This window comes from Acanthopagrus latus, chromosome 5 (genome assembly GCF_904848185.1).
Source record: "Acanthopagrus latus isolate v.2019 chromosome 5, fAcaLat1.1, whole genome shotgun sequence".
Taxonomy (NCBI): domain Eukaryota; kingdom Metazoa; phylum Chordata; class Actinopteri; order Spariformes; family Sparidae; genus Acanthopagrus; species Acanthopagrus latus.
The window spans coordinates 26,305,792-26,328,942 of NC_051043.1; the positions used below are offsets into that span (position 1 = coordinate 26,305,792).

General features: G+C 40.0%; 1 protein-coding gene across 9 annotated transcripts in view; it reads right to left on the reverse strand.

Moving 5' to 3' along the window:
• The window catches only part of LOC119019449 (netrin receptor UNC5C-like), a 371,539-nt gene that overhangs the window by 278,957 nt on the left and 69,431 nt on the right, over positions 1-23,151 (reverse strand). For 3 of the 9 annotated variants that reach the window (XM_037098029.1, XM_037098022.1, XM_037098030.1), the window contains one exon: positions 14,112-14,198. The exons of the other annotated variants lie outside the window; for them this stretch is intronic. The gene's annotated coding sequence lies outside the window, so the exon portion shown is untranslated. The remainder of the gene's footprint in view (positions 1-14,111; positions 14,199-23,151) is intronic. 9 annotated transcript variants of the gene reach the window in all.

Below are 23,151 nucleotides of genomic sequence, written 5' to 3' on the forward strand. Positions count from 1 at the left end.
CTGACTTTCCTTTGAGAAAAAAAAAAGAGTCTGCCTGCGTGTGTGCCAGCATGTCTACTTCACATTAGTCAGGTCAACAGGAAGGCATTACATATTCATGAAATTACCAAATTATGAAAATGGAACATGAGTCAATGGTGGGATGAAAGAAAGCGTGCCTGCCATGGCTTCAAAGCTCCCATCTGAAACTAGTTATAATCTGAACGCATGGCGTGCGTGTTATGTGTGTGTTTGTGTGTGTGTGTGTGTGTGTTTGAGGATGGTCACGCTGGATGCAAGAACAGAGAGCAGACAGAGAGAAAGAGATAAGGGCTGACCTTCAGTGAATCACTTCCCTCGCTGGACAGACTTGTAGAGAAGCATCATGTTTGGCAACTGTTCTTACAGAGGAAAAAGACAAAGAAGGCAGAGGAAAAAAACAGCAGGAAAAATAACTGGAGGCAGAGTCTCAGGTTCGGCAGAGGCGAGGAACAAGAGGGATTGAGTTTAGATAAAAGTTAAAAGGGCACAGAAATGTATTGTATGTAGAAATGGAGTAAAGAGCAGATAAGACAGGGGCGGGGTGGCTCAGCTCGCCAAGAACATTCCCAGAATTGGCGTGAAAGCCGAGACAGGCTTGGCACAAACCCCAGCGAGGGCACTCGAAAGTTATGTGTATAAAGTTTCTGTCTTCTGAATCAACATGATAGCTCAGCGAATAAACAGCAAATTAGCCCTGTGACTCTGAAAGCCAAAATTAGACTTCATTTAGTTATCATAATCGGTCATTTGGGGTGCATTCATTAACACTGTGATTATCCATTTAGCCGGCACAGTTAGTCTCTTCAGATACATGTTCAAAACTTCATAGGAATATTCAGCTTTCAGCCTCTACACTCCCACTAAGTAGCCTTCCTTTGCTGTGGTAATGTTTTCTTTTTCCCCTTTTTCTGCCTCGATAAAGAATACAGTCAGCTTTTTTTTTATTTAATTGTTTTCTGGAAAAATCTTCATTGAGTTTTAAAAAGTCATCGATTGAAACAGATCAATACAATTCAAAGCATAAATATAAAGATGACATAACAGTGAGTCTAATCTAAAGCTCTCTTCCTCTGGGCGTCAGACAGTATGTGTTTTAATACCACACACTGTCCATTACAGTTTATGATATTCTACTTTGACTGGTCCGTTTCTGAAAGATGACGACTGTGGTACATCTCTTGTCTGGGGTTGAACAGACACAGAAGAGTCTGTGAACTCTGTACATCCAAAGTATACCTGACATGCCACTAAATACTCTTAAACCTGCAGTAGAACTTGTATTCAGGTAACAATGGGTTGCTATTTAAGATTAACATGATTTAACTGTGGCTGAGAAATGTAAAGACGAATGAAGGTGAACAGAAGTAAAGGCAATCATTTGTACATGGATGCATAGTTGACCTGCGTGTACGAGAGTTTATAGTAAAGTCAGGTTCAAACAAGTTTGTTGTTTGATACAGTTTTGGGCTCCTGAATGTGTCGATGATGTGATCACTTCTATTAAGATACTGTAGATATCAAGGTATACTAGATGTAAATTAACCAAAGTTTTTATAGACTACACTGTAAATAATATTGGGCTGTTTCAACGTCCAAGTCTATTATCAGTTGCTGCCTGAGTATTTGAGTAAACTTAATTTAAGATGAATAGTTTGTTTAAATAGTTTTCCTGAAGATTTAACTTTACTTTTTTTTTTCTTTTTTTGTGAAACGCAGTTTAAAGTTAACTGATCTTGGAAATACATCTTAACTTGATTTAAGATGTTAAGCTGAATCAACGACGGTTCATTGACACTGACCATCATTACATTTAAATTATATTTCCTTACTTTTGAAGTTAACTCTTCATTTCACAAAAGAAACAGCAGCAGCTGCTCACATTCGTGTAACTTTGTGCATCAGCACAACATCATTATGTTTATCAACTCACAATGATTTGATGAAAAGTGTAAAAGTTTGATAAAGTTAAAAAAAAAGACTTTATTAGTCTGCCTTGTTCTAGATTAGATATTCAGAATTTCAGAATAAAAGTTTTACTGATCCCACTCTGCATCTGAGTCCTCCTTCTAGTCCAGGCCTGACATTTACCTCTCAAAAATGCATGCTGGGAAGTCTGATGATATGCTAATCATGTTTCTTTGGAAACTTATTTTCTACGAGTTGACCAAACTCTGTATATTACATTAATCCAACTCATAATTTAAAGTCAAAAGACATTAAGTTGGTATAACTTGTGTTTTCAGAGGTGGTCTGAAAATGAAATAAAAATTATAGACTTACATTTTAATCAACATGAAACAAATCAAACTTGTCTATGTGTGTCAAGTTCATTAGAAAAGACAAGTTGTTTCCACTAAACTCTGTAATGACTTTTTACAGTGTCCCTGAAAAGAGAAGCCAATTTTAATGATTATAAGAGGCTCCACGTTTTATTCACTCAGCAACTTTGCCTCACAACTATGAACACAAAACAAACAAAACCGTTTTTTTGTGCTTTTTGTATTATCATACTTTTTATTTGTGAAAGGTTAAACTATAAATCTATCTGCAAACTATGCTGTGAGAATTAGTCATGTCATGTACAGTAGCTACCTTTGATTCTTACACTGGCTGCATTTCTTTGAGCAGAACTACTTTGTAAAGGTTGAAATTACATATTTATCTCTGCAGTGTTATAACCCCTGTATAAAGCTTTACACCACATTTCTTCACTGTTTCCTTTCCACATTTCTATCCAGTTCAGAACGAAGGTGTTTTTGTCATTCAGAAGTGAATGCCACCCCTACACAGTCACCCCGCTGCACCTCTTTGGTTATAAATCAAACATGACGCTCTTTAAATAGGGAAATTAATTATTTACACTTCAAGCCAAAATACCTTGAAGAGGAAGGAAAAAATACTGACACATAATAAGTCATTTTTAGGTCTGAGAGTCTGGCCACTCTATTACCATAGTCTAGATTTATAATGCTCTCATAAGAGTCAAACCAGTGACTACTGTGCACCACAGTCTATTGCCCCTTCTCTAGAAGGAAAAAAGTGGCTGTCAGATCCAGTAATTGAGAGAATTTGGCGAGTTTATGCTGTGGGCGCCATGCTGTTACCTCTTTCCTGAACAGGAAGTGCTGCAAATATGTAACACTTCTCTCCAAAACATCACCACGCTGAGATGTTGAACAACATGTCAGCTGCCAAGAAACTACATGTTACCTAGCAACGACGACGGACCAGAGCTGTGAGGAATACATTGCAGCGACTATTCCTACCAATGGCGCTGATAATAGTAATTCAAAACGGGGCTCTCTGGAGAGTCAAAGCCAGTGGTTTTCGCCACATAAATGCTGATGCCGTCCAAATGGCATTAATTTCTTAAGCAGTCCAATTTCATGAAACATTATCATTACTTGTCTCTGTGGGAGTGGAAGCAGGGCTGACGATGCCTGAGCTTTCTCCAGTGATGCTGGGTGAGTTTCTTGAGAGACCTGGAGAGAGTGGTTATAAGGTGGAGGGAAGCACCAGAAGAAGTATGAATGACTGTTAGTGGTGAAAAAAAAGAAGTGAATTTACTGTTCTGTGGCTAGCAATAATTAAGGACCACTGAAAAAAATGGAAGAACGAGGAAACTAAAGGAAAGATTTACAACTTGATTAATTTGTACATTTTTTATCTATCTACTCATTTGTATAGATGTGTGTGTATGTGTGTCTTGAGTCTCTTCACTTTAGGCTTTGGCTGAGCGTTGCCTGTCTCATTTCCGTGAATCTATATCTAGTGCTGCTTTAACCACCATGAGCTCAAACTCTGATGTGCAAATGGCATGTGAAGCTCAATAATCCTGTTCATACATAAATGATCCACATCTTCTCCATCTGGAAGATTCATTCACACTCTCCTAGAGGGTTCACACATACTGTAAAGGGTTGATCTGCATCACCTGTTTATCCTGTTATCACATGTAGACACCTTTCAGTGTGTTATGCAGCCAGCTTGGTTAATTTAAATACAGTCGATAAGAGAGCAGTAAACACTGAGCATTATAAACAGTGAACAAACTTCACATAATATTCAGTGCTCACCATACCTTAAGCTGCTTAGAAAATCAGCTAATTAACAACTAATTGGGATTCACTGCATCTTTTGAAAAAGGGTGCGTACTGTACTGTTTCCCTCTGCAGTATTTTCCATGTTCTCAAGGCCACATCTTACATAGTTGTCCTGTGTAAACCTTTCATCCCTTGTAAAATGTTTTTTTCCCTTATTAAATAAGTCAGCCGAGGTGGAAGAGCTGTCAATATAATGCTAAGCCTTCTGGAGATAACACTCCCAAGGATGTGCTACAAGACTGCTACTTTAAGTGCAGTGTGCGGTGCCCTGTGTGCACAAGAGGTCTACTGTACCAGGGCCGGCTTTATTCATCCAGCACCTGCTCCCCCCTGCATAATGTTTTCATACACATTCAAACAATCAGGTAGGTTTGATAAATGTGTCCTGATCCAAACAAACTGTCTCATGTCATCCACATCCACAACTTGTCTTCTCATCATGGAGTTATGTCAAACTATTTAAAAGTCATTTTGTAAGTCATTCATAGTTGATAAAATAATGCTTGAGCCAGCAGACCTCTTTCAAAACCCATTGGGTAAAAACAAGAAGTAGTTTTAAGGGCAAAACATGGGTTCAGATATTTTTGGAAACCCACTGATCTTGTGGCAGTCAACACTGATATCCTGCACTCACTTGCCACTGGCAGCGAACTACCAGTCAAGGTGCCCCCTGACCAGGAACACGTCGACGTGTAGATAAAAGGAGATGACAATGTTCTGTTGTTTCAATGAACCTCAATATGAAGCTGGGTGTTTGACATTTGTAAAAAATAAATAAATAAAGATATAAGCCTTCTGTGTTTTTCCTTTTCTTTTATTTATTCATCTATTGATTGGTTGGTCTTGCCAATTAGTATCCCATCACATTTTTACATCAGCTCGAAGTTCATAGCCTGTGGCACTACATGTGATGTACAGTATGTGGGACTTTGTGACGGACTGTTTATGCAGAACAGGCACAGTCGGTGGTTTGGATGTGTCACAAAGAGCCGGAGGGACATTTGACTGCGTGGGTGTTTTATAAACAGCAGAATTACACAGAAGTACTTAAGCTACAATAGTACTCTGTACGCCATTTCATGGCATGATTGTAATTACAGCATCTTTTAAAAAGCTACTAAAATCTGACAGGAGTGAATTGTGGAGATGTAAACTGAACACAGCGTGCATAAAAGATGTGAGTTGTAGTATCACAATGAGGCGACTGTTGAAATTGCACAGAATTAATACATTGGGAAGAAAACGCGGCTAGCCTTCGCCATACTGTCAGCGTGAACAGAAGAATTACGGAGAATCATTTCTTGTTTCATATCCATAAAACTTGTATCAACAATGCAAATCAAGAGTCACAAGCCAGCAGCACAACAACGTGGTTAAAACCGCTGTATAAGCGACTGGGTTCACTGAGCAAACATTACTCAACACACAACTAGATTAAGCAACACCACACAAAGGATGCAGTATTTCAGCAGCACACACACACAATGTTTTCCTCCCATGTCACTGCACCACACACACCCAAATACATACATCCACGTTACAATACAGCATCTAACCTCCATATCCTAAACCTTCTTCTTTTAGAAATAAGACGACTGCACAACAGAGGATGAATTTCACATTTCACTCTGTGGAAATGAGGTTAGTTCTTTCTCAAGTTATTTGTGCAGGGAGAGAGTGCAGCGAGAGATTAGACATGTGAGTCACTGTAGCTCAAAAAGATCAAAACGCTTGTTGACAGCGGGAGCGACTGCCTGAAGAAGATGAGTCCCTTTTCTAAAATTACATTTTCTTGGCAGGTTCAGGCATCAGGTTGCAATATCCCACATTGGTCCACATCCCAATGTCCCAAATTCTTGTTTCTGGTGTATGAGGCAGTTCAGACTGTTAGTAAACAGTGAAATCTCTGATTTAGCTCCATGATGCTGCACCAAAGTCTATCACCAAACTGGAGAGGAGCTGAGACATAAACATACGGAGAACAGAAACCTCTCCAGCAGCCAGCATGAACTGTAGTGCTGACGACTTTTCAACAAGTAGTTCACACATCTTTGAATAAGCAAACTCTATATGGAGAACAAGTTATAACCAGGCACTTATCTTCACGATCTGACTGTAATCTCTGAGCACAGAGACAAGTGAGACAAGTCCAGGTGTGCCATCGGATTCTGTTACAACTATTTATCATGATTGCAATACACAGGGTTCATCTTTTAATTTTGCACAGTTGCATAAAACTGACGTACTGTTTTTGTGATTGTTTTAAGTTCTTTCTCAGCACATAAACTCTAAAAAGCAGCAAACAGACCACATAGTCTGTCAGCGCCGACTATGTTTCTTGACTTTTAAAGTTCCTCAATTTCTCTTTCATTAAAATTCAGCGTCTCCTCTCTTCTTTATCTTCCACTTTTATCCTGTCCATTCTTTGCACCATTGATCCACGCTTAGACCAGCCAGTCAATCAAAACAAACAACAACAAAATCAAACAAAATGTGTTTCGCCACAGTTGAAATGATGTCATCCAGTTATCCAAAATCTGTTTCCTAATTTGGCGTTTTGATGATGAAAGTGCTGTCTAACACCTCGGTCCAAAATCTCCCTCAGGTGTTCAACTGGGTTGAGATCAGGTGACTGTAAAGGTGATGGCTTATGATTTGTATAATTATCATACTCATTATAAACCAATCCGTGACCCCGCGCTGTCATCCAGGAAGAAACCCCTGTCATCAGGATAGAAATGCATCAACATATTTTTCTTTAATTTGTGACTTAACAGATGTTTTTACTCATCCCAGATATCACTGTGATTTATAGAACTTTAATATATAAATATACACAAACAAAAAAGTTGACAGTTCATTTTAATCAAAGAGCGGATGTGGAATGTTTTTCATGGTTTGAAAACTCAAACTCGGCATTAACATCAGAGTGTTAACTTAAAAAGATTTCTTTAAACAAAAAGCTCTTCTGAATAATATTTCCTTTGTTCAATGTTCTTTTTTTTCCAAACAGTGTGTCTGATAGAAAAGGAAGTCTGTGAATGTTGTGAAGTCTAACACCCGATGGCATGTAAACGAAGAACAGCAACCTCAAGAAACCCTGGCGACTAAAAGTACTTTTCCCAAAATTGCATTGGTTTTTAGCTATAGCACTTTTATTGTGTCAAAAGCTTTTCCACTCCATTTGAAACTATAAACACATCACCAGTCTCATGCTGTGATTTGTTTTTACATTTGGTTTGACATTTAATGGCTCTTGGAGGCATTCATCTCTGTTGCCAAGGGAAATATCTGTTGTATTTCTCTCTGCCCCTAAAGTCAAAATATGAAGTTCTCGCGGGCTTACCACTTCAGCTAAGTTGATGTGAAGTGTTCCTTACTTATCTTTCTGACTCATCGGCATTTGCATCACTTCACTTGTCATATTTTACCACGTGCAATGAAACAGACCTAAATAGAATGTATCTAAAAATAAGTGTTTGACAGAAACATTTGTAATTCATTATAGATAGTTTTACAAGGTGTTCAGGCAATCGAGTTCGCTTGAAAGTAGTTTTAACTACACTGCAACATCCCCTCCTAACAGAGGCACTCTTATTTTTTCATGAGGACAACGGGTCAAGCAGACTCCTCCATGTTTTCATTTGTCTCAATGCAATGAGCTAAAAGTTGTCAGACAAAAATAGCCGACAGCGGACAGTTTGCAAACAAAAGAATAACACTTTTACTCGAAATAGCCCAAAACTTTAACCATGCATAATAAATCACAGCATCTTTTATTTATTGCTGCTTCTTGATTTTCCTTGCAGATCCTTTGTTCCATGGACAATCCTGTTTGTTGTGACAAGCCAGCTTACAGTGGATGCATATCAGAATGTCTAATTTGATTCATTTTCCCTCCTATTTTGGGGGTTAACTCACATTTTAGATTATCTTCTTTCAAAAATATGAAAGGCAATATTACTTTATGAATTTCTTACGGCCAGTTTAGGTTTATTTATGTGACAGTAGAGGACTGCAGTCAGGCACAGCATGTAAGAGGGAACTTGAATAACAGCTGAAACTTCTGGGTAGAAATCTGGGGGTTGATTTACATTGTGAAGATACGAGAAATCAAGAAAATAACTTTCAGCCCTAACTGTAACATACAAAGCTATATAGGAAAACATGATGGTGCGACTTGTCTGAAATTTCTATCAGGGCATAAATCCTGTATTGTGTTGGTTTGCTATCATCTATCAACCCAAAAGCCACATCTTAGACAAACTGCAAGCTGTCATTTCCTTTAGTGTGTGGCAACCTTTGAAGATGTCATATATCAGGTTTCTACATGAATTTTACATATAAATTCTGCACATAATTATTTCAAGTGAAATAAAGAAAATTTATATTTGAAAACTACACGTGGATAGCTGGAACCAATCTTTACTTATCAAAGAGAAAGGGCATAAAGTCAAAGCAGGGCTACTCATCGACACAGACCGTCTGGGAAACAAAATCAAATGAAACCAAGAAAAAAATCATGATTCAGGATGTCGAAGTGCATGTACTCATTAATGGTACAACACGACCAGTTTAACATTCTTGAGAAAGAGCTGCAGATGAAAATTGGCACTTTTGGTTGCTTAATTGATTAATGTGCACTGACCCTCGCATATAAATAAATAAAGACAAATGCAGAATTTTGTAGGGAACTTAAAGGCTTTTCCATTTTTCTTCATTAGTCTGTCAATCAATAAAAAACGCCAAAAACAACCCAATCCGCGGCTGGTTGTCAGAGGGGGATCTATGTAAATCTGTGTTCCAACATTTACACTCAGTCTTTTGGCCTTTGAGGCTGATTGCAAGTGCAGCAAAGGGGCATTCAAATTGATAAGAAATGTAATTTGATAATGTACAAAATTCATCACACCGTAAGAGCCTTTATTCTGTCTCCTCAGACAGACTCATCTATTATGTAGAGATCCATAAGTCTGAGGAGAGGGAGAGAGCAAGTCGAGGGAGAGTGGGAGGCAGAGTGAGATAAAGGGAGAGAGGGGAGAAGAAACAGAATGAGATAGATCAGCACGAAGATATTTTCTGAAATCTGCCGTAATTAGATGGATTAATGAATCAGAGACAATCCCTGAAATGGAGATTAATTCCTGTGACGTGGCCATCATGTTACATATTCATCAATGTCAAGCGAGTATTTTATTAATAAGCCATAGATCTGGCCCCGTCCCTGTAGCTAATAAAGGGGTAATACGTCTAATTCACAAAGTAACAGATAATCCGGTGAAGAAGTGATGGGGCCTCATAGAGAAACAGAGTGAGAGAGAGGGGTGGGAGGGAGAGAGAGGCTGTTAGAAAGAGAGAGGCTGTCATTGGTCTTTGACAAGATTTAATTATAATCATCTTTAGCTGATGATTTATGCTATTATGACTGCGAGCAGTATGATTGACGATGCTAATATGCTAATCTCGGTGTGTGTGTGTGTGTGTCTGTTTGCTCGTGTGTGGGTGTGTGTGTGTTGCACTCGCATGTTTAAATGTGGGACCATTTACTTCTCAAGCAGAAACTTCCACTTAAGAGATAAAACATGGCTTGATACTAACAAAACAAGTGTGCTTTAGTGGCTCTCACATACAGGTGTCACTCAAAATTATGTGGATGACTGTTTCAGTTTGTATTTTATAACCAAAACTGTGCAATACACGATGAAAGAAAACATCTAGGGCAGTGTTTTTCTATCCTGGTCCTCGAGGCTCCCTGACCTGCATGTTCTAGACGTGTTCAAATGAATGGGTCATTATTAGGCTTTAGGAGAACTTGATTACGAACAGACATAAGAACTGCACAGCAATGTACTGCTGCAAATTGTGTACATTTTCGAAGGACATTTACTTTATACAGCGCTTTTCTAGTCCGCTACTACTCAAAGAGCTTTACAACACTTGAACATACACGCACTTACATGCACCATCATACACTGATCGCAGACGCTGCCATGCAAGGTGCCGACCTGCTAATCAGGAGAGATACAGCGCTTCATGTCCAAAGGTCTGCATGACATTTCTTTACTCGGCCATTTACACATCCACTCACACACTAATGGAACAGCCATCAGAGGCAATTTAGGGTCCAGTATTTTTTGCCCAAAGATACTTCACTGTGCAGCCAGGGGAGCTGGGATTGAACCACTGGCCTACTGACCTTGTTCACTACCCTCCGGGGTAAACAACCCACTCTACCAATCAATCAGTCCACGTATTTGAAAGTTTGCAATTAAAGTGGTGAGGGTGAGATTTCTTTATAATTAATTAAGTACTGGTTCTATCACAGGTAAAAACTACACTTGAAAGGTATTTTTGTTACTAACCGTTTGGGTTTCATGATTAAACTCTTAAACAGCCACGTAATGTTAGGAATCAGCTAGAGGGCCTAAAAGTGACTCTAAATTATCATGACCTGTTAAGATGACTGAGTTGCACTGAAGGTTAGACACAGTTTTATAACTGAGCAGATGAAGGATGTTTACTGTACATGCACAGCTGCTCCCGACAACAAATGACTGCAGCCTGCAGTGAAACTCTCAAAGTACAGCATTAGGCATTTAGTGTGAAAGCTGACTTAATGCGACCAGCTGTGGGGTTTACTTAGTAAAGACCAGCTGTCCCAGGCTCCTGTGTACCAGAGTTCAGTGAAGCTGCTCTCACCTGCACAAGTGAGCTTTAGCTGGAAAGACAGAAAACATTTCACCTGACCTTCATAAACATCTGAATAATCGCTCCTCTTTGCTGCATGTTGTGCATGTATGCTTTAGACATTTAAGTACAAGGTGCACACGGATGCATTTCCTGCATGTGGTGGGCACACGTGCTGCACAATGATGGTTCAGCATGTGTGATTGATGGTGGTTATTATGTGTTGAATTCCTCAGGGTTCACTACATTTCCCACGGTGTCCAAGTCCTGGAAATCTCAATAGCTGACCTCTGTCTGCAGGGAATACTTGTAAGACATAGAGATGGCAACACATGCAGACATACACACATCGCCTGTACATACACACAAAAGTAGCATTTTGCTCCTCTTTCCTCCTTCCGACCACAAAATCCATTAAGGACTAACGTTTAAACTTCCCAGCAGTCCGAGCATTCCCAGAAACCCATTACTATTTTTCAAGATACAAAACATAAAGGCGAAAGAATGCAAATGTCACTACATGTCCTTGAAACCATTTGCTGTTTTGTTCCTCTCCGCTGTCTGCCCTTCCATCAGCGCTAATTACTCTAAATGAGTTTAACTGGGGATGCTGAGGCCTGCCTGATGTTAGAGATTTGAGTGAATAGGCATGTAGCGGCACTCTGTCTTTGTCCGTCATCATTCAAGGTTACATGTGGAGTCGCGGACCGGAGACCAGAGGAACAACACGTGTCAATTACCATCAAACAAGGGAGCGGAGTGTTGATGAGCTTTACAAACAATGCTGATATTTGTTTGAATCTCACCGAGGACATTAACTGCAGGGAGCAGACACACACACACAGCAGACAAGTTGAAACAGCGATGGTAAAGAAACAGTCATCGTAGCCTTATAGTCTCATCCACACTGATAATGTTTTCTCATACTTTTAACCTTTAAAGCTTCTCTCGCCTGGCCAGAAGCTTTATTTGAGCCCTGCTCAAGAACTCTAAGTGTTTTTGCCATGAGGCTCCTCCACCTACACATTTCTTCAGTGAGAGAGGCAACTTCAGATTAAGACAGCACCACTCAATGAACACTGAACAGGACTGACAGCAATAGCATCAGCACTTTCATTTGAATTGGTCTCCTTTAAAGTTTTATGAAAATTCCCCTCCAAAACATAAACGTTTTATGGAAGGTCAATTTGATCCGCAGAGTCAAACGGAAAAGCTCTTCCCCAAATGATGAAGTGGGAAGCTGCAGAAGTCTAACTCATTAGCTAAAGGTTGTTCTTTTTTTTTTTTACAACATCCATGCCCTCTGAAAGTCATTGAAAACAATGTATTCAGTATCTTTGTATGTATATACACATATTTATCAAGTAAAGTTAAACTCATCATGTGTGCTCTTTCTCAGCAAAACCTTGCTTTATTCCTAGTCACATTAATTCAACCCATCCATGCATACAGGTCAAAGTAAAAACAACAAAACCAGCATGCTGATAGCCGTTGCTGAGGGGAAGGCGTTCTGTTCAGCATGACTTATGCATCCATTTCAAACAATGACCTCTTACAATATGCAGAAGTACTGCAATAATAATGCTGTAACATGTAGCAAACATGGTGGGGTCTGGCAAGTCTTCTTGGAGTCATTATTCTGTTTTCTAAGTTCACAGTGTTTGTGAGACAGTTTGCCTACCACTGCATTTATTCTTTTAAATAATGCATTTAACTCACTGTCAGTAACAACACCTGCGATTTGCTGTGCTGGCTGCTGTTATGTTCAAGTTACACTTTAAAAAAGAAAAGACAGTTCAAATGAACATTATCATCCCTGGCTGGTTACCAAGCAACAACCTCCTCTCTGGGAAATATGGTTTCAAATAGTTTATAAATCAGTGAAGTACAGTAATGAAATGCTTTTAGGAATCTTGAATAAGGGCACAGTTTGTTTGTGTGTGAGCGCTCTGTACCATGCTCAAACACGGCACACTTCCTTGGCCCTGGCACGGTTCAAGGAGTTGTGTTCCGGGACAGTACTGTTGCTCATGCACGAGCACATGAAGTCAATCATGTGTATTATGCCACCTTGCAACAAAACGACATAATACATGCTCTCTCTGTTGTTCTCCATTGTCCTGTGTCCGCGCTAGGTAACCTGCTCAGGCCCGGTCGCGGCCAGAGCAATGTCAGTGTCGGCCAGCGAGGGACTGGGGACGAGAGACAATCATGCTTTGGCATGGTACGGAGCTACCTGGCTGACTGTGAGTGTGCCATAAGATAATATATAATAATAGATACCATCATTATACAGTATCAAAGACTGGAGGATAACAAAAAAAGACTGTGTGGAAAAAGTGCTATTTTCTTATTTGGAGAAATACATGCTTCTGAGTTTGAGGCAGTTTGTCCCTTCAACACTACATCCGCTGCTTCTGAGTGTCGCTCTGACAACAACCTCCAACTGTCCTCACTCTGCAGAGAAAACTGTCTCGCCATGCCGGGTTTGAAAGGGTCCTCCTCCGAACCACACGTCCACAACTTAGCTTCAGCCTCAAAAGTTTGAAACAAAGGACGATAATGAGCTAAGAAAACATGAAGAACAGTGACACAGTTGAAAGAAACTCACTGAAAAAATCCCCATAGAAAAGAAACAACGCCGCCATAAATTTAACCAAGTGTCAGGGAACAAATAAACAGGAAATGGAGACTCCCTGGGGCGCCTTTATAATCACAATGTTCCAATAGTCAGAGTTCAGTTGTTGATGACCGTCAACCATCGGCGATGGGCGAAGGTATCGTTGATTCGCCGAACTCTGATACCATTTATAACAACACAGCCCATTACAACTCCCAAAGTCCCAAGAGGATAACTTCAAATGGCTGTTTTTGTCTTTTCAGCAATACAAGTCCTAAAAGAGTTCACTATCTTCCTTATCATTAAGAGGCATCAAGCAGGATCCAACATAGTGTTGCTAACAAAATGACCGTAACAATCATTTAATCGTCAAAATATGTCTTAATGAGGAAATAGTTAATTTTCAGTTGATCAACTACCCAACAGGTTATCATTGCAGCAAAACACAATCGTACATTGGTGATACATTCTTATAATTATCATCATCATAACTCTTAGTTTATTGAATTATTATCACGTATTATTGGTGCACCTTGGCATGATTGATGCACATGCTGTGTATCTGCATGCTCTGACTGGACAAGAGACATTATGCCCTGACATGGAGTTACATTTTAATCTCCTTTAAGTCTGGCCTTCTAATTTACATTGTCTATTACCATGCCACTAACGACTCTGACCTTCTCCACTGTTAAACACCAAGCCAGCAGGAGAGAAGGGGTGGGGGAGATGAAGGGATGACGAGGGAGGAGAGGGGGTGAAACCTCCTGAAACAAGGGAGAGAGAGAGAGAGAGAAGAACATGATGACAAAGAGAAGAAGGAGACAAGATTTTTAGGGCCCTGGCATTCACTAAAGTCGTAAATCTGTGGTTTATGGTGAAATGATGGCAGATAATGTAAGTAAAGGTCAGCGCAGCATGTCAGCCAACAATAGATCAAGGGGAGTGAAGATTGTGGTCACACTCTGAGCTGAGTCCTGTACTCTTCATTCTGTCACACAGCTTGTTCCTCTCTTCGCCTGCATTTTCGTTAATTTTTTTTTCAGTTTTAATCTCCTGCAGATCTCGTGTTTTGTAACACAACAGCAGCCACCTGTGAAGTATGCCGCAGTGATACTGACTGGATAAATTGTTATTGATAGCCACTAGACACAATGTGTCAACATTGTGTTTCACAGTCAATATCATATCGCCACTGAGGGAGTTCGGGCATGAAAATCTCATAAATTTGTTTTTCAATTGGCTGTTTATTCCTGTAAAAAAACAGCAATGATTGGATAATAATTCGGTAATTACAGACCTTAACTCGATGTGTTTGTATTTCATCTACGATGCCTGACAGTGTGAATTGTCATTCCTGCGGCGTAACCAAAATGTAAATTGATTGTCACACTTCTCTTTGTCTTTTAAAACACAACACCGACTCTCTCATCACACATTTCCTTCAGATGTCATCTCGTAATCCTAGTGTGCATGATGTGTCCCCAAAAGCTTTCACTTGCCTGGTTTATAAGATATATAAATAATATTCAAGGTTCAAATAGAATGATGTTCAGCAATATGACTGGGCTTTAACTACTGAGAGAGACATCTTGAAGAATTTTGCTAACTGAGCTGAAAATCTTAATGTCTTAGTGGTTTTCCATCACAGTCTTCTGCCTCACATCCATGTTTTATGTGACAAGAAAATGGGAAAAGACAGTGGGAATGTTAAATGACAAATAAATGTAAATCTGTGTTTTGTTTTTATTCTACCCTACTGTATATGTAATCATCATGGTAAATAGGTAAATGTCGAGAGCTGCTTTCACAAACACAGACCGAGCATCAGTCTTAAAATATATGCCCAAGTTCAGCGGCCACACAACGCTGACTAATTCTCAAATTTTCAATCTATTTTGGCTGAATTATGACTACTCTCAAACCAAATAATGTGGCTGACAGAGGTGCAGCTTCAGTCTGCTCAGAATGGCTCGTTCCGGCAGCAGTGTTGTACCTCCTGATGGAATTTAACAGGAACAAGTTCATTTTCTCTGATGCATTTAATCGAACATGGAGCAATAACAGGTAACAATTCTCTGCTTTCCCTCATTGCTCACTCCACATCATTGTTCGGAAGCCACACACTGACAGATAGTAAAAAAAAAAAAAAAAAAACTCCATTAAAGCAGAATGTAAATTCCTCATATGTGTAGCTTGCCTATCAGTCACATAAACCTTCTCCTGTCAGGCTCGTGGAAGCCGCTGGAATGATTGTCTTTGGCAGAAAACACTTTTCTTCTTGAGTTTCTATTGAGTTTCGATACATCAGTAATTCTTTTTGACGGATGATTCTTTTTCCGGGCAAAGACATCAAGAGACACTTCTGAGTCATTTTCACTTGAGAGGGATTTATATCCTCTCCACATGTGACACACGCCAACAGAAACTCCCGAAAATCAAATTAAACACTTTTAGTGCCGACGAACTATGAAAACAGACATGCAGAAAGTAGCAAGCTTAGCAACCTAAAGGCTCCAAACAACTCACAACTAATAAAGGAATAACATATTAAAAAAAAAATTTAAAAAATCAGGAGGAGAAACCAGGGGCACCATTTTCACGCTGTCTGCAGTGGGTGCGTGCTTCGTGCTGACTGGGTTAGCTGCTGAGAGATTCTGCTGCTGTCACAGCGCCTCTGTTCCTTGGCTCAGGGGCTGTGTGCTTTGCGCCACTGGATCAGCTGCTAAAAGAGTTCATCATTGCTTTTTTTTTTTTGGCTCACTTGTTCATTGGCTAGGCTTGTGTGCTTTGGGCTACTGGATTAGCTGCAGAGCGACAGGCTAAGGGACTGTGAACGCAGTGAAGCAATATAAGTGCACAGGCAGAGTGTGCGCGATCCGAATGAAATGATTGTGTGGGCTAATTACAGGCCTGCGACAGCCAAAGGCGCCATTTTTTTTTCTTTCTTGTTTTTCTCGGAGCATTTGATTTACTGATTGCTGTCTGTTTGTTAAGATCTTTTCTACAAATATAACAAAACGCTTCCAAAACAACATACCAACCCTAGCTCTGTTGAGATGGTATACAGACAATGCTAAATGCTATTATCCAAAAGTACACTGTACTTTGAGGCATACTTTTAAAAATGAACACTGCTAGGAAAGCAACAGCCCTTTGGGCAGACTTTGATAACAGGCGATCTTGTTGGCAAAGAGCCCCCCAACCCCCCACCGGTTCTTTGTTGATCCACTTCCTTAAGCATGAATAGTAGCAGAGGTCCTAACACTGCACAGCATGAGGTGGAGATTGACAGTGGATTCACTACACTGTTCGGCAGAACATTCACTACTTTAACCTTTTAGAACGAGGATGAGTCTGGATTAACCGAGTCAAATGAGAATTTTAGCCGCAACAGACACTATCCAAGCAATCTGATATCACCTGAGCAAAGTGCAAGAGTGTAAAACTTCTCTCATTACCCATTCACAGGCCTGTCTTATCATGTATAACCAGACAAGCTGCTTGTTGACTCAACCTTGCCTCCCTCAGAGGCAACATTTTCAAGGGAAAATTATCATTTTGATGGGAATGATGTCTCGGTATGCTGCTGGAGCCACTCTGTCGTCTCCAGCTGATAAAAAACTTTAAAACAGTCAGGCGGCATCTCTCCTGAGATCGAATTGGGATGCAGTGATAAAAAACATGAAAAGGTTTTTATTTGTGTGTTCTAACAGCAATTCCAAAGTGCTGGTAGAAATTATGGATTTGACTTTTAAACTCAAATATCCTTGTTAATGGAAATATTGGTGCTCTCAGAAACTTTCTGGGTCCTCGCTCCAAACTTGTGTTTTCCATTTAGAGAATGGTTGTGTGTGTCAGTGTGTGCTTCAAAATGCACCTTTGATGACCTTGACTAAATTGTCTCTGTATACTTTATACATACTGTTAAATGTTGCTTTGGTCGGTCGTCACATGTGTGTGTCCTGCAGTCATCGGGACATTTACTTGCTGTACTTACACTGTTGATGTCATTGGTTTTCTTTTAAAAAGTTGGTTAATCAAAGTTCTCTGGAAGGTTAAGTACGCTGTAATGATATTTCTTATGTTCGATGGCCACATTTGAGATTGTGCTGACATTTCAAAAATCCTGGAAAACTAATTGACGATCATTTCCTCTAATAATGGGCACTCAGAATATTATTGATTAGACTCAAAAGAGAGACGGTATATTGATTTTGTTATCTGCTGATGGTAAGTGCCAACATTGTTTATTATCTTGTGCCGCCACCTACATGAACATTTGAGACTATCCATTACTGCTTTTCTTCCTTTGCTGCTTCCTCTTTCATTCTCTCCATTCTTTTTCTACCCGGCTTCTCTCTTTCCTATTGTTTCCACTCTGAATGTCTCATCTGTCATTGAGTCGGTGGACTGAAATGGAACAAGCTCATATCTCAGTCGTTCTCATACCCTCTGGGTTTCCCTTAGCCTCGCCTGTCTTATTGTGCTGCTCTGGTTACTTCTGCTATGTATGTGGTTTGCCTACGTGTGCACAGATGTGCATATTTGAATGTAGCTGTGAGCTTGTGTGTCATACAGCATGTGTCTATACCTGCAGCATTGTTTATGTATGTGGACGGAGGTACAGGGTTGTCCTTGTGCCAGTGTGTAAGTATTGTAATTATTTCTGAGCCTGTGCCAGTGTTATCATGTGCATGAGTGAGTGATACTGTATGTCTGTACTTGAACATACCAGCTGGGTATGGACTGTATCTCCATGTCTTTGTGCCCAAACGTGTGTGCACACACTTGCGTGTGTGCATCAGTGGGTGTGTGTGTGTGCGTTTGCACACTGTATGTGTGTAAATCTGGCATCAGCCTCTGTGTTGGAATCTCCCAGAGAGTATCTTCCCCCAGGTGTCACAGTATCATGATAAATGGGCTCGGCACCGCTGAGACAACCACAATGCCCCACAGCAATATATTTCCATAACTCCTCACTGCTTTGGAGAAATATATGCCATTCCTTGATAACACGGGGGCACCATTATAACACATTATGGGATAGACCTTTGGCTCTAAAGGCTTATAAAGATGGCTGACTAAGTTTGGGACTGGCTTTTGATATATCAGAAGGCAGATGCTGTATGTGGGGTTAAGAGTTAGTGTGTTATATTTAGAAGAAAACATACCACATTAGCAATTAAACATGCAGTGTGTGCATGTTATTCAAGTTATATGTGAATCAGACTGTGTTAAGTCATATGTGAATCAGACTCCTGTCCGGAAGCTAAGAGTTATTCATTACTCATGAATGTAATCAGATAGTGTTCAGTGCTTTAAATCTCTTAGTATCAGCAGCAGAGCCACATTACAGTCACAAACTATGTGTGCTGTGCCCTGATTACCTAAACTGACTGCCAAACCACTCAGCTGACTGCTCAGCTGAATACGTCTGCCAAAACTGTCAGGCCCAATATTTACTGTATTTAACACTCTACTAACCCAGAATGTTTGAAACGGTTAGGCTCATGTGATGGCAGTCATTCACAATACGCCATGATTATGCATCTGCAGAGTGCTGTCACCGGTTAGTTGGTGATTTTCTGGCTTTCTTAAAGACAAATGAAAGAAACACTGATAGAAGTGCAGAAATAGTTTAGAACTACATCTTAGGATCATTAACACCTGTAGTTTGGTTAATTCAGTCCATCTGAGAAAAACAATTATACTTTATTGAATTTAGTTTTGGTCAGGTTCCTGTTCACACTGATGAGGAGTAAACATGAAGTCACACAGACTGACAGGCAACACGTTGACCGACAGTTCAAGTGAAATCAAACTCCACAGCAGCTTATACAGTAAATCAAATGCATGTTATGAATAATAACACAACAGGTCAAGACAGGATGAATAGGAAGCATCTTGTTCAGTCATGATTCAGGCCTCATTACTGTGGGACTGCTGTTATACACATTTTAATGGACTTTAATGAGCTGACAAAGTATACTAAAGTAGAATACAGCACAGTGGACAACTTTTAATCTATTAATCAACAAAAATACCCACCGTGATGTGAACACCTTTCACCATGACATGATTCCACATGAATATGCAGCCTCTGCTACAGATGGATTAAGATCAGACAATCAGCAGGTGGATTTATCAGTAATTTTTAAGCTTTTGAAATTGTGCAAAATTCACAAATCCACCATCATAAAATCCTGTGTTGGTCCGCCTGCTTTCACACCACAAACAAACTGCAACAAACTTCATCTGGAAGCAGACAGGAGATTCACCTTTTCAAGTAGTTCACAAGTGGGTTCGATTGACAGCTTTCACACTAGCCTTAATGAACCACGCCATGGTCTATTTTAATCAAACTGAACAGGTTAGCTGTGAAAACATCTTCACACTCTGTTCTTAAAGGGCAGTCAGTTTATCAAAACTCTGTGAGAAACCAGAAAATGACGTTTGCTTTAATTAGGTTCATTATTTTATCTGAAAATAATACAGTAACATATGAAAGCAAATGTTTTGCCTTGAAAGGCTTAATTATTATTAGCATTGATAATGTGCCTTAAAGTGAACATTAACATTTTCCACAATGACTGATTTAAATCTTCATGACTTCATTTGTTTTTTATGTCATCACAGGTATGTGTTACCTTCAAAAACATTCTGTCTGTGTCGGTATCTTGTTAATGTAAAACAGACACAGTCTCCTTGAATGGCATTTGCATGTAATTTCTGTTGCAGTCCTCGTCTCTGTCCCTCCGTCTGTTCATCTCTGTCTGTGTACACAGCGGTGGTCATTGGCTAGACCAAGCATCAGCACACAACAAGGTACACACTGTACGACACGCTGCTCCTGATACAGAAAAAAAATGAAACACCTTCACTCGAACGGGCAATTCATCCTCAGCTGCAACTCTTGAGAAAAAAAAAATGGGTCCCTTGCAAGCGTTGATTACTTCATATTTCTTTATCTTGGCGGCGTTGGTGAAGCAGCAGCAGCTGTAACCAATTGGCAGGTTGATGAAAATTTATAATGAGGGCACAGAGAAAGATGGTTAGCTGATGCAACCTCATTACCTCACAGCTTATGTTGATCTGCCAAGGCGGACGTGCCAAGTTGACTGGATTTTTTTCAAGGCTTTATCTAGGGAAGGTTGACTAATCAGACTTTTTCACACTCTACTTGAAATAAAATCATTAAGTTGTGCAAAGTCACACCTGGGAGCTGAGCAGTAGAGTCACACTTCTCTGTTAACCACTGAATAGCTCTATTATGCTTAACTGTAGCGATTTGCTGTTCGCTTCTTTAAGAACATTGTTTCCTACAATTGAATCCAAACAGCCACAAACAAAAACACATTTTTTGTTAATGTGTATTTTAGACAACTGGAGGCTTGAATTCATTGCCTGAACAAAGTAAACGTCCAGCTGATTGGAATAACAGTTTTTCTCAGTCGCTTTGGTACCTTTCTCAGATCAGAATTGAAATTCTCAAAACTATTGTTTTCATCACATCATTCTGTCACTTGTGCACATCAAAAAAGCAGTTTCTCGTTTCTTTGAACAAGTTGCAAATGCTTTGGTACATCCATGCAAATGATTATGTACAATTCTCTGCTGTTTCCAACATCATCAATTGCTTATGTCACGTTGATCAAAATGTATTATAACTGGTCTCTGTTGAATAGTCTCACCCCCCACAACATTTATGCATTAGTTCATCGCTTGAGTCTTTACATGCAAAACCGTTGAACAAGTTGTCATAATGTCACACATCTTTCTTTACATTTCCATTATGCTTTTTTTCTAAATCTGTCCTGAATCGGTAAATTGCTCCCAGGTGAATCTTGACTTTCTCTAACGAAGGGAAATCTGTGAAGCATTAGATCAACCAATGATCAACCAGTTTTCTGAAACAGCTCAAAGGTGCATTTCATGAACCATCAAATGGCAAGTATATATATAGCCAGAGCACAACACAATGTTACAATGTCTGACAATGGAAGGACAAGGACTTGGATGAGGTCAACAGCCAGAGAGAAGAAGAAGAGTTAGAGGAGTGAGGCTGCCTGGTGGAAGACATAACAGAGGAAGAGGCAGAAGAGGTCGAGGACATATACGCTACGTTCCTGATGAGATACGAGCCACACTTGTAGACCACGTTCTCAACGTACAATGGCCGAGGCTGGTCGAAGGGTGCAGCCAGGTGTTGGGAGAAAAACTACGTCCTCAATCAGTCAGACGTTTTGTCGACAGAACAGGTATGTAATCTAACAAGAGGCACTGTACTGTAATAATGTATACCCTCTGTAACCAGTATTCCACTTGCATACAATATGCAGTAAGTACACTTTATACACTGACATTTTATCTTATTCAATGTTGTGTTTTGCATTACTATATTTTTTCCACATAGGATTGCAACACAACTTCACAGGGGTGGCAGAGGGCCCCTTTTCACACCCAACAGGAGGAGGCTATTTGCACCATGGTTGTAGAAAACAATGCCATAAGACCAAGGGAGATAAAGAGTGCCATTACAGAGGACAACAACATTTTTGAAAACATCCAAACAGTCAGCATCTCAACCACTGACAGGGCGCTGAAAAGACACCAAATGAATATGAAGCAGCTGTACACTGTTCCATTTGAAAGAACTGGTGAAAGAGTTGGTGAAATGGTGACAGAGCTACAGTTGATGTGCCAGGCCAGCGGGGTGGGAATCTCTGAGAATGGTGTGCTAACACATATTCCCATTATTGGGCCATACAATGCAGAGCGTCTCGTCACCTTTTGTAGACACTCTCAACAGGGATCTCATCCCTGAACAAGAGAGGGGTCAGATTGGAGATGACTTGCCAAAGTATGTGATAGTTTGGGTTTGCGACCCACAACAGGATGCTGATGGAGTTCCTCTCACCCTACTCCCCATTCCTTAACCACATTGAGGAATTTTTCTCAGCATGGAGATGGAAAGTATATGATCGCCAGCCAGATGACCCTTCTGGCTGCCATGGATGCAGCGTGTGATGACATCACAGCAGATGCCTGCAGAGGCTGGATAAGACACTCTAAATGATTCTTTCCTCACTGCATCGCAAGAGAAGATCTTCTTTGTGATGTGGATGAGAAATTGTGGCCCAACAGACGGGAATGTCAGGATGTGTAGGAAGACTTGTCATTCTGATGGCAGTGACATATTCATCGACACAGATATTTACTTTTGAAAGATGAACTAAGGATTTTGAGCAAGAGACTGGCTTTTGCAGGTAATCCATGGTGTTTTGCTATTTGTAGGAATTGTTTTGAGAAATGCACTTACTGTTTTGCAAATGTCGAGGACGATTCGAGAAATGTACCAAAGCAGCTGAGAAAAACTGTAATTCACATACCTATGATAACCTTAAAAACAAATGGCCTACTATTTGATCAGTTGTAATTAAAGGTGAAACAGTATTCTTTCAGAGTATTCGTATCATTCATATTTCATTGTCTTGCACAAAATCAATGGAGAATAGACAGCATAGGAGATCCTGCCCCAGTTCATCCATAACTGCCATGGAGAGCATTAATTCAAGCGCAGTAACAGTCCGCCCCTGTATTAGCATTGAACAAGGTGATTAATCTGCTTCAAATCTGCCTCAATCAATAAAGAATTGACGGTTTGAGAAGTTACAATATTGCTCGAGCACTTACGGGGTGAACATATTGGCTCAAAGG